Source organism: Pinus tabuliformis, chromosome 3_1 (assembly GCF_031772625.1).
Source record: "Pinus tabuliformis cultivar Carrire ecotype Pingquan chromosome 3_1, CPIR1, whole genome shotgun sequence".
Taxonomy (NCBI): Eukaryota; Viridiplantae; Streptophyta; class Pinopsida; order Pinales; family Pinaceae; genus Pinus; species Pinus tabuliformis.
The window spans coordinates 679,240,300-679,253,122 of NC_142301.1; positions in this window are offsets into that span (position 1 = coordinate 679,240,300).

Here is a 12,823-nt window from a genome sequence, read left to right on the forward strand (position 1 = left end):
CTTCATCAGATGTTCAAGACATTTCAGATCACTAGCCTAATGATCTTCTTCTCCTTATATAGCATTAGGCCCTCCTCAATACCACGAGCCAAAACCATAGTAATACAATACCATCAACTTCAAAACTAGGGATCAACACGTCCGTCGAGACGCCATGCTCCAAAACCATAGGCACAACTTCCAAGGAATAACTGCCACGGACCAAAGATAAGTTTTCCACATACACGATCTTTTACTGAAGCCAACCTGCGTGTACACGCGACTTGGTATATAGTGAACCAGCGTGTATATATTTTTCTTCATACTTGTAGACTGATCATCAATTCCTTGCTGCTATCCTTCTACACTATGATTTCTCATCAGTGTGATTTGCCATCAAGGACAACACTTGTCTCATAATGCCAACAATCTCCCCCTTTGGACTTGATGGCAAAGCTGACTTGTTACACTTAGAACTATCATCTGATTCCTTTGAGCTGTCCTCCATCAGTCACATCTGACATCTCTTTTGAAGATTCATCTAGTTATACATAAGTGAGATATTCTTCTATGAGAGGGTTGCCATCAAGTACAACACATGCATCATAATGCCAACATACGTCATTAGCGGAAAAAGCACCAATGACCCTTTTTGCCCAAAATTGTCGTTAAAAACAGCCAAACTAGTCGTTTGTGGTCATTTTCAAGCGAAAAGGACATAGCCACTACTAACTCGTTTACCGCAAAATTGCCTCCGAGCCATCAAATTCAAAGTCGCGGCCGCCATCACTTGTCAATCCAGCTGCAGTGAGCTCCCCCTGCTCGGCCCGAAGACATTCAGTGCTATTTTATCCAGGTATTCATCGCAAGTTCCTTATTTCATCCCCATGCTTGCCATTACTCTGCAAATTCTCCAATAAACATAGGTCCAATCCTAAATTGCATACTGTCCACTACTGAATTTACAATTAAATCGACCTGCATTGCCCCAGCTCCAAGAATTTGACACTCTAACCATAATTCATGGCTTGAAATTTACATATTTAGCCCCGAGTTGCCCGACATTGTTCCCTTTTGCCGGGTGGAGGCCTAAGTCTGCATATCACCAAATTGAAGCCCGCACACCCGCTGCAATCATCCTGACCAATTCACAATCCCTGTGAATTTACCAAAAAAAAAACAGCAGAGACAAGTCTGCCAAGCCTGCTTATTCCACTTTGAAGATAATTCCAAGCATTATCTACAGCAAGCCTGTCACTTAAGCTCTGAGGAACCTTGCAAACCATTGCACTCACCTTGTTCAAAATCAGATTGCACAATGGCTGCTCCTGCACCCTCAGCCCTCAGTGTTGCTCCTTTAAATGCACCAAATAAAGACCTGGAGTCCCTGCCTCTTGCTGACAGGGACTACCTCATTGAAGACTTTGTGGGTAACAGGGACTTTTTGCAGACCTTCAGGCAATTAAGAGATGACTACCTGAATGGTCAGGATACATATGGGATATGGGAGTCAAATCTGCCATACTACTGTCTCCCCTCTGTCAATGTTTTTCCTGAGATTATTCGCCTATGTGCTGAAAACTATGATGTGCAGCAAAGAGCTATTAAGTCTCCATATGGGAGCATCCTCTTTCACATTAATCCTGAATCCATCAGTAAGATGCTCCACTTTGATCAAACTGAGCTGTTGTTCCCATTTTCCATGAATTATCTGTTGGACACTGGTGCCAAGATGACCAGTGAGGATATTCAGAAGATCACCAGGACATTTATGAGACCTGAATGCCAGCCCACAGGGCCACCTCCCTACTTGGATGTCTATTTTACTGAGGCAGACAGACTATTGTTGGACATGATTGCTTATTTATTGGGATACAGAACCAGCGAGCATGTGGATGAAACAATGCTGGTATTGCTAGCTGCTTACAGCCCAGGCCATCCCCCTGCCCGCAAATATAACTTTGCCAAGTTCATAGCTAACAAGATTCATGATCAGTTGTGCAAAGTAGACAGACAGGGTGTCTTCAAGTACTCATCCTATATCTACCACCTTTTCATGTACTATCAGTTCGAGGTTTTTCCATGCTACATCAAAAAGCTGGATTATAAAGGGGAAAGAAGATCTGTTATCTTCTGGACATCTGTCTATCACAAAGTCCAAAATTCACCCTATTCCTATTGTGAATTTATTGACCAAATTGTATACCCTGTCTCTTGCTTATTGATGAGGTCCCCTCCTTCCAGAATATCAACTGAAATACAGAAAGTCCTGCAGCTCTCCAAGAATTACAAAATAGGTGATTGGTACCTATATGAGGATCATACAGTCATCAGAGTCTATGGCTGTGAGCTCTGTCCATTCAGGCTCCCAAAATATGTGCCTATGAGGATATTTTCCTTGGAGTATTATAGGTAGTTAATTCACTCTGACCTCACTCACTTTCACAGCTCCAAAAATAAAGCCCATCTCAAGTTCAAGCACCAGGTGGGCCCCTTCATCATGAATAAAAAAGAAGGATGGGAAGATGCTGACCTAATCCTCAAAGACAAATACAAGCTATCACATATTTTCCGGTGGGTCCCTTATGACCTTGAAGGCTTCATTACTGCTAGAAGAGTTAAGTACAGGCTACTAGGTTATAAGCATTGCAAATATCCACACATTGAAAAATATGCCAACCAGCAAGAATGGCAGCAAGATACTTTAATTGAAAAATTAACTGAAGAAGAGACAATGCTAAAGAATGTCAAGGAACTGGAAAAGACTCTTGACCTAGATTCTGTGTAGCAGGTACCCTTCAAACAACCACACTCAGCAGGAGAAGGGACCTCGGCCTCAAGAACTGCACCAGCCACCCAGGCACCTTCTACAGCAGCACCAAGTACAGACAAAGGGAAAGGAATAATGGGTGCTGAAGAAGAAACCGTGAAAGAAAAGCCTGCCCCTTCAAGTGAGCAACAACCAGAGCAGCAACTAGAGCAGCAACAAGAGCAAACTCCCTCTCCACAAACTGAGCCACAAACAGCTCCAATTTTTCAGACCCCAGCACAGGAGGAGAGGGGTACGAAAAGAGACAGAGAAGAGTCCACTCCTGCTAGTGGATCCTCCCAACAACCCTAGACCAAAAGGCCAAGGGCTGACTCCCCAGAGGTAGAAGACATCACTGAAGAAGTCCTTGATAGTTCAAGGAAAGACGGGGAGGGCAACCAGCATACAGGTACAGGCTCCTTTCAGCAGGATCAAGGATTACAACTTGGTTTGGAGGTGTCCTCCTCCTCTCAGCAGAGCAAGAAGCCCAAAAGTACTAAGGCTTCTTTCAAGCAAATTAAGGCACAGAATGACTTGCTGAGGGTGGAAGTTTACAAACAATTTCTAAATGCAACACCAGCCCAGAAAGAAAGGCTAATGTATGTATATGACATTCAAGAGGAGAAATTTCTCCTCAGCCATTTCAAACCTACAGTGCCCCATCCAAAATCAGCGGCAGATTATGTGAAGACAAGGGTGGAGGTCCTAGCACCAAGGTTGCATAGACCATTTATCCAGTCTGCTTGTGGAGTTCAATTTGGTCCATGGGATGGATGTCTTTGGCTAGGACCTCCACCCTTGTCTTCACATAATCTGCCGCTGATTTTGGATGGGGCACTGTAGGTTTGAAATGGCTGAGGAGAAATTTCTCCTCTTGAATGTCATATACATACATTAGCCTTTCTTTCTGGGCTGGTGTTGCATTTAGAAATTGTTTGTAAACTTCCACCCTCAGCAAGTCATTCTGTGCCTTAATTTGCTTGAAAGAAGCCTTAGTACTTTTGGGCTTCTTGCTCTGCTGAGAGGAGGAGGACACCTCCAAACCAAGTTGTAATCCTTGATCCTGCTGAAAGGAGCTTGTACCTGTATGCTGGCTGCCCTCCCTGTCTTTCCTTGAACTATCAAGGACTTCTTCAGTGATGTCTTCTACCTCTGGGGAGTCAGCCCTTGGCCTTTTGGTCTAGGGTTGTTGGGAGGATCCACTAGCAGGAGTGGACTCTTCTCTGTCTCTTTTCGTACCCCTCTCCTCCTGTGCTGGGGTCTGCAAAATTGGAGCTGTTTGTGGCTCAGTTTGTGGAGGGGGAGTTTGCTCTTGTTGCTGCTCTGGTTGTTGCTCTAGTTGTTGCTCACTTGAAGGGGCAGGCTTTTCTTTCACGGTTTCTTCTTCAGCACCCATTATTCCTTTCCCTTTTTCTGTACTTGGTGCTGCTGTAGAAGGTGCCTGGGTGGCTGGTGCAGTTCTTGAGGCCGAGGTCCCTTCTCCTACTGAGTGCGGTCATTTGAAGGGTACCTGCTACACAGAATCTAGGTCAAGAGTCTTTTCCAGTTCCTTGACATTCTTTAGCATTGTCTCTTCTTCAGTTAATTTTTCAATTACTGTATCCTGCTGCCATTCTTGCTGGTTGGCATATTTTTCAATGTGTGGATATTTGCAATGCTTATAACCTAGTAGCCTGTACTTAACTCTTCTAGCAGTAATGAAGCCTTCAAGGTCATAAGGGACCCACCGGAAACTATGTGATAGCTTGTATTTGTCTTTGAGGATTAGGTCAGCATCTTCCCATCCTTCTTTTTTATTCATGATGAAGGGGCCCACCTGGTGCTTGAACTTGAGATGGGCTTTATTTTTGGAGCTGTGAAAGTGAGTGAGGTCAGAGTGAATTAACTACCTATAATACTCCAAGGAAAATATCCTCATAGGCACATATTTTGGGAGCCTAAATGGACAGAGCTCACAGCCATAGACTCTGATGATTGTATGATCCTCATATAGGTACCAATCACCTATTTTGTAATTCTTGGAGAGCTGCAGGACTTTCTGTATTTCAGTTGATATTCTGGAAGGAGGGGACCTCATCAATAAGCAAGAGACAGGGTATACAAATTGGTCAATAAATTCACAATAGGAATAGGGTGAATTTTGGACTTTGTGATAGACAGATGTCCAGAAGATAACAGATCTTCTTTCCCCTTTATAATCCAGCTTTTTGATGTAGCATGGAAAAACCTCGGACTGATAGTACATGAAAAGGTGGTAGATATAGGATGAGTACTTGAAGACACCCTGTCTGTCTACTTTGCACAACTGATCATGAATCTTGTTAGCTATGAACTTGACAAAGTTATATTTGCGGGCAGGGGGATGGCCTGGGCTGTAAGCAGCTAGCAATACCAGCATTGTTTCATCCACATGCTCGCTGGTTCTGTATCCCAATACATAAGCAATCATGTCCAGCAATAGTCTGTCTGCCTCAGTAAAATAGACATCCAAGTAGGGAGGTGGCCCTATGGGCTGGCATTCAGGTCTCATAAATGTCCTGGTGATCTTCTGAATATCCTCACTGGTCATCTTGGCACCAGTGTCCAACAGATAATTCATGGAAAATGGGAACAACAGTTCAGTTTGATCAAAGTGGAGCATCTTACTGATGGATTCAGGATTAATGTGAAAGAGGATGCTCCCATATGGAGACTTAATAGCTCTTTGCTGCACATCATAGTTTTCAGCACATAGGCGAATAATCTCAGGAAAAACATTGACAGAGGGGAGACAATAGTATGGCAGATTTGACTCCCATATCCCATATGTATCCTGACCATTCAGGTAGTCATCTCTTAATTGCTTGAAAGTCTGCAAAAAGTCCCTATTACCCACAAAGTCTTCAATGAGGTAGTCCCTGTCAGCAAGAGGCAGGGACTCCAGGTCTTTATTTGGTGCATTTAAAGGAGCAACACTGAGGGCTGAGGGTGCAGGAGCAGCCATTGTGCAATCTGATTTTGAACAAGGTGAGTGCAATGGTTTGCAAGGTTCCTCAGAGCTTAAGTGACAGGCTTGCTGTAGATAATGCTTGGAATTATCTTCAAAGTGGAATAAGCAGGCTTGGCAGACTTGTCTCTGTTGTTTTTTTTTTGGTAAATTCACAGGGATTGTGAATTGGTCAGGATGATTGCAGCGGGTGTGCGGGCTTCAATTTGGTGATATGCAAACTTGGGCCTCCACCCGGCAAAAGGGAACAATGCCGGGCAACTCGGGGCTTAATATGTAAATTTCAAGTCGTGAATTATGGTTAGAGTGTCAAATTCTTGGAGCTGGGGCAATGCAGGTCGATTTAATTGTAAATTCAGTAGTGGACAGTATGCAATTTAGGATTGGACCTATGCTTATTGGAGAATTTGGAGACTAATGGCAAGCTTGGGGATGAAATAAGGAACTTGCGATGAATACCTAGATAAAATAGCACTGAATGTCTTCGGGCCGAGTAGGGGGAGCTCACTGCAGCTGGATTGACAAGTGATGGCGGCCGCGACTTTGAATTTGATGGCTCGGAGGCAATTTCGCGGTAAACGGGTTAGTAGTGGCTATGTCCTTTTCGCTTGAAAATGACCACAAACGACTAGTTTGGCTGTTTTTAACGACAATTTTGGGCAAAAAGGGTCATTGGTGCTTTTTCCGCCAATGACGTATGTTGGCATTATGATGCATGTGTTGTACTTGATGGAAACCCTCTCATAGAAGAATATCTCACTTATGTATAACTGGATGAATCTTCAGAAGAGATGTCAGATGTGACTGATGGAGGACAGCTCAAAGGAATCAGATGATAGTTCTAAGTGTAACAAGTCAGCTTTGCCATCAAGTCCAAAGGGGGAGATTGTTGACATTATGAGACAAGTGTTGTCCTTGATGGCAAATCACACTGATGAGAAATCATAGTGCAGAAGGATAGCAGCAAGGAATTGATGATCAGTCTACAAGTATGAAGAAAAATATATACACGCTGGTTCACTATATACCAAGTCGCGTGTACACGCAGGTTGGCTTTAGTAAAAGATCGTGTATGTGGAAAACTTATCTTTGGTCCGTGGCAGTTATTCCTTGGAAGTTGTGCCATGGCCCATGAGCTGAAAGAGTCATTAAAAAATACCAACACTCAGTTGGATTTTGAAAGAATGTCCTCCCTAGCCAAAGACAACAGAATAAAATCACTTGAGGACATTATCATCGACCTAGGACATGATCCTAAGGATCCTAAGGGTATAAGGGCCCTTATGAAGAAAAAGGAGGATGACCTCAATGCGTTAAAGAAGAGGTTAAAGCTGCTACCCACACAGCACCCTCAAACAGTAGAGCTACAAAAGGAAAAGCAGGCTGATGAGCAACTGGACCTCATAATGCAGCTAAACCAGAAGGTCCTCAATTTGGAGAAAGAGCTTAAAGGGGCATTACAAGATAAACAGAGAGAATCTACATCCCAAGCTCCTCCAACTACTTCAACCACTGCAACAACTACAGAGGCAGCAGTGGCCCCCACAACAGAAGAAGCAGCAACAACAACAGCTCCAGATTCCAGCACAAGCGTGGAAGAATTGACTAAGGCCGTTAAAGAAATGGAGCTCCAGGCAAATGAAATAAAACAGGCCAAGGAAAAATTGGCAGAATTAGATGCCAAGTATGATAAATCAAAAATAACTGTGGCAGAACAAGGCAGAGAAATAAAGGCCCTAAAGGAAAAGATAAAGGCCTTGGAGAAAGAGCTGAATCTGGAAAGCACCATGGCTCAAATAAAAAGGATTCTATGGGCCAAAATTGACCAATCCATCACTAAGCAATGGAAGTCAATCAAAACCATACATGAGCAGATGGATTTAATTGGCCAGGCACAGACAGAGATTCAAAGGGCCAAGACAGCGCTGGGAAACAGGCCTGACCAGGCCAATAGAATGATAGACTTTTTGAACAGGCAAGAAAAGGAGAAACTGGCAGCCAATCGCATAGTCAACAGAACAGAGGTTGTCCTCACAGCTAGGAAGGTACTCACTCTCAGGAATTATGTACAAACTGTGGAGAGGAAGTGCTATGAAATACAGGCTAAGGTGGATGAATAACAACACAAAATGGCAGCACTACAAGAAAAAGGACTGCCCAGCCTACTAAGCAGTGCAGGAAGACTGATCTCCAGAGAGCAGTATGCCAACAGAATGGCAACTTATATTGAAAATCAAATTACTGCATCTGGCAGTACTTCTGAGGAAACAGGGCCTCCAACAGGACAGAGCTTATACAATAAACTTGAAGGCTTGTTTTTTATTGAAAATGAGGTAAAGCACCTTTTTGAAATTCCTCCAAATTTTTACAGATATACAGAAGCCGATGAAACTCTAGTAAAAATTAGAAGACATCAGCTGCCCAAGGAGGATTGGTGGTAGGCAATGCTTCAAATTCTGCCACGATAGCTCCAGTTGCTCGGTCATTGCCAGCTCCAATTCACTAGAAGACAAACAGTAGAAAAAGTTAACATTTAAGGCAGCTGAAAGGTGACTAGGCACATGGAGAACGATAGCTAGCCAAAGGATAAGAAGATACGCAGATTTTTGGACAGCGTACCCTCAACCGACTCCAACAGCCACCAAGTCAACAGTTTCTGACTATTTTGGACAGCTAAAGCACTGGAGAGTTATTACAGCATTAAATTTCTCAGCTACAAGGCTCCAGGAGTTGGCATAACATTAATGAGCTGTTAACTCATTTCTTTGATATTTTTCTTATGTAAATTTTGTATATATACCCCCCTTAGCAATGCATAAGGGGTTGGTGATTTTCACTCTGAGGAAAATGTATTGTACACTTTCAGATTATCTAATACAAAGGGCTGGACCAGCTCAGTGATTGCCTGAAAAATTGATGTCTTGCTGATGACATGCGTGCTGTTGCAGAATTCTTGTGTTGTTTGATGGAATAATAAGTTTTCTTAATCTCTGTTTTGTCTTCTTATGTTATTAACTAATGCTCATGTTTCACTAAATCTAGCAATAGAGAAAAGGGATAGTGCAGGATATGTTTGGTTACACTCTGTGCTCAATCTTTTATTGTTGTAAATGTTTTCTTCAGAATTAACTATGGACATGAATTCTTAAATGCTCATGTTTTTCATTAATTCTATAAATGTGAATGTTGTCTAGAAATTCTTCACTGCTTCTAAATAATATTCTCACTTCCTTTGCATATCAGTTTATTGGAAGATTCTTAACTGCCTTTCATGAACTGTATACATCACACTTAATCACAATTACAAAGCATTGTTTCTCGGACACTTATCTAGCTCTGCAGCATCACTACTGTATCAACACAGCACACCAAACTACTAAAGGACCACTGACTCCATGCCCAATGGCCTAGAACATACTAGTGAGCACATATATATCTTGATTGAAATCATCACCCAACCAAGTCCAAAAATAAACCTTGAGCTTCATAGCTAGCCTAAAATTCTTCTCAAAACAGAGACAAACCTTAAAGAGAGAGCCCTCTCTGATTACAATTTGGCTAGAAGCTGTAATCCAAAGATTGGTTAGTGGTTACCCTGGCCGTATTCCCTTGGGAGTCATAGGGAACAACCTGGGTGTTAACACTACTAAGAAAAACATAGGTTCAAATGCAGAGGAGAAAATAGGGCCAAGTGAATGGCAGAGCTGAAAATATGTAGAGAGACTACCATTTACATTGAGTATTAGTTTCATTAATGAGTGTGGGTTGGGGCCTACATCTTAGGGAATTGGTGCTTCGGTCTAGTGGGTGTTTAAGGAGACATTGGAGGTTGGTGGCTCTATTGTAGCAGCTACAACCACCCTCCAAAATTTTTCCTTAGCTTTGTTTTGGAGCCTCCCTACCGACCTTCCACAACAACATGTATTGCCTTGTCAAGTACACAAGCTTCAGTGATTTTCTATCAGATTGTCTGCCTGTGCATTAGAGCTTGTTGGATCCCCCTCATAGGTTTTTTCTCCAAACTTGTTCCAACTACAGGCTAAGTAGCTCCCTCAAGAAAATGCACAATTCTGGAGGGGAGCCAACCTTCCCTCCAGAAATTACGCAATTCTATTTCACAACCTGCTGGGCTCTAGAATTGTGCAAATATGCCTATCATTGTTTAATGGAAAAATTGCAATTCCTCCCAGAAATGCTACTCAGCCCAGCAATTGCGCAATCCTGGGCAACAGTCAGCTGCTTTGCCCAGAAATTGTGCAAATCTTATGGGTAGCCAGCCCAATTCCCTCCCAAAAATGTGCATTTTTCTCCCTCAGCTAAGCAGACTGTTTCATGTGCAGTTAGGTTGACCGGTTCCCTCCGGGATGGAGAAAAACTGATTTTCATGCATGGTTTGCTTCTCTCAAGGTAGCATGCAAAGGCATCCCTTGATTCAGGGATCTACTTTTAGCAGTTGGAGGTTGCATGCATGGATCATTTCAAAAACATCCCACCAAGTGTTGCTCTTCCTAGATTTGTGGCGTGCATGTCACATCTTTCATTTTATCAAAACTCATTAACCAGACGCTGTAAATCTCTTTCCTTGCATCAACCTTGCAGCCTTGACATCCGAAATTGCATCTAGGAGTCATCGGCAAATTCAACTCAGTTGTCTTGCGGTAAGCCTGCTATTCATGACTTACACTGGGTTTCTATCACTTTTTGTGTTTCTCATTGTGTGAGTGATGTCTGCTTGATTTCAGTGAGCGCTTGCTGTTGTTTACATGCATATTAGCTTTTACTAACACCATTTAAGTTTTTGTTAACATCTCATTGCTGTCGCATGCATGAAACTGTTTTCTCACAGACGATCATTGTTGCAATGACTTGCTTCACATAGATGCATGCTTTCCCGCTTTCTAAATCCTGCACTTGTTGTTTGCATCAATGACCATTTACTCTTGTTTGCACTCATCTCATCATGCATTCACACTTGTCATGTTTTCAGTTGACCGTTGGCCAAACCGGGCTGCCTTGGTGCAGACCGTGCCTTTTCGGGCTAGCACTGCACATTTCTGGAAGAGAAGGCTTTGCCTTCCCTCTAGGCTTACATTGCGCAATTCTTGGAGGTTGTGTCCTGTTTGACCCAAAAACTGAACAATGCAGTTTTCTAGTTGCATGTCACTACTAACTGAAATTGCACATTGCATAGTTTCAGTCCTTAGCAGGCTAGGCTAGACAGTGCATTGCATAGTTCCAACAGTCAATCAGCCTCCTAACAGCCTGGACTGTGCCTTGAATAGTTTTGGTAGTCAGTCTCCCAACATCCCAACAAAAATTGTGCGACCTCCATGATCAATCACATAGGTATGTTGCAAGTCAGTTCTCAAGTTCATTTTTGTTTTTGACTAGTAGCTTGCTTTCCATGAATGTTGGCATCTCGGTAGGTATTGTAAGTGTTCATCTGTCTCTCAGAAGCATAGGTACAATCGTTTCCAGGAGAAAAGAGTTGAAGACACCGTTCAGAGCACACTTGGGGATGCAGTCGATCAAGTGTCTATGAGCTTGCCTACCCATGAAGACACTAAGTTGTTTGTCGACAAGGACATCAAGATATGATGGCAGCAACATCATAAGCAAGCAACACCATCAACAATAGCTTAATGCATCATACTAGATGCAACGAACACAAGAGGAAGTTTTTTGACAACACAAAGGCAGAATAGAGTTGCAAGCTCAAGAAGATCCACTTGTGATGAAAGAAACTTTGGAGACTTAGGCTACGAGGTGATGGCGCAACATGAAGATTGCACATAGGTAGAGAATAGAACATAGAAGGAGTTGCATGTGTTGAAGCAAAAACTCAAGGAGGAACAAGAGCTGCATAGACGAGAGAATAAATTGCAACATGAATAGATACAATGGGGGATGCAACATGCAAAAATGGATGAAATTGTGCATGTACAAGTTATGGATCCATCCCAGCAGCTGGCACAGATCAGACAAGCTGAGAACTGTTGTTGGTCGCATGCAAGGGAATGCAACATTTTTCATGTAATTATGCACAAGCATGCGATCCCACCCACTCGGCACACTCACCGAGGCAAAGACAAGAAGTAAGTCCAATTGGAGCTGAACATGTATTTTGACAAGTTTATGTGCATGGCCACCAGCAAATTCTTGGGGAGCAATGTAGACACTATGCATCAACATCTTGTTGGTCTACTCACACCACGATCACACCAGGATGACCATGTGCATGCTAGATGATTTGGACAAAGGAGCCATATCAGTGCACCTGGATGCAACAAAGGCAAGAGTTTGCTTCAGCAAGATGTCATCAGTGAGCACATGGACAACTAAGCTTGGCATTAGCTCATCACCTTCGACCATCACAAGGATGTCAAAGAGTTGGTCTCACCACAATGGTTTGAGTGTCATTGATGTCTTGCATGGATTTCTCAAGCAATTTTGTCTCACATGGGAACATGTGCATTGTAATGTAACGTCTTGTCAAGTGGAAGTTCAACTATCAATAGTTGAATGTAACAACCATAAAGTAGTTGAAGAGTCATGAAGATAGATGAATGGTCTCAAAGGGGAATGTGAAGGGTCACCCCAACCTTTGCTATAAATAGTACCTCATAACTCATTGTAAAGGATTTTGGTCAGCCAAGCTTTGACAGGAGTATCTTAGAGAAAGATTGGATGGTGTTGTAAAGCACCTTGGCTTCTCCATTGCGTATATCTATTATATCTTTTTGGAGGAGTAGGTAGTTGTGGCTGTAATGTTCCGCTATCAGAACTAGTAGTTGAACATGGATGTATTGTATGAATGGAACTTACACTTCTTAATATAACAAAGCCAACATGTTTCATGCATATGTTGTATTGTATTCCAACTATCTTGTTTACCCTAAATGATATATGTATTTGTTTGCTAACACATGCATGTATGGACTATTTTGTATACGTATGTATGAATCTTTTTGAAATGTGTTCTTGGTTTAACCATCACCTTGGATTGCTAGCAAACTTGCCTTCCATGTTGTGATACATCTTCGCTCGTG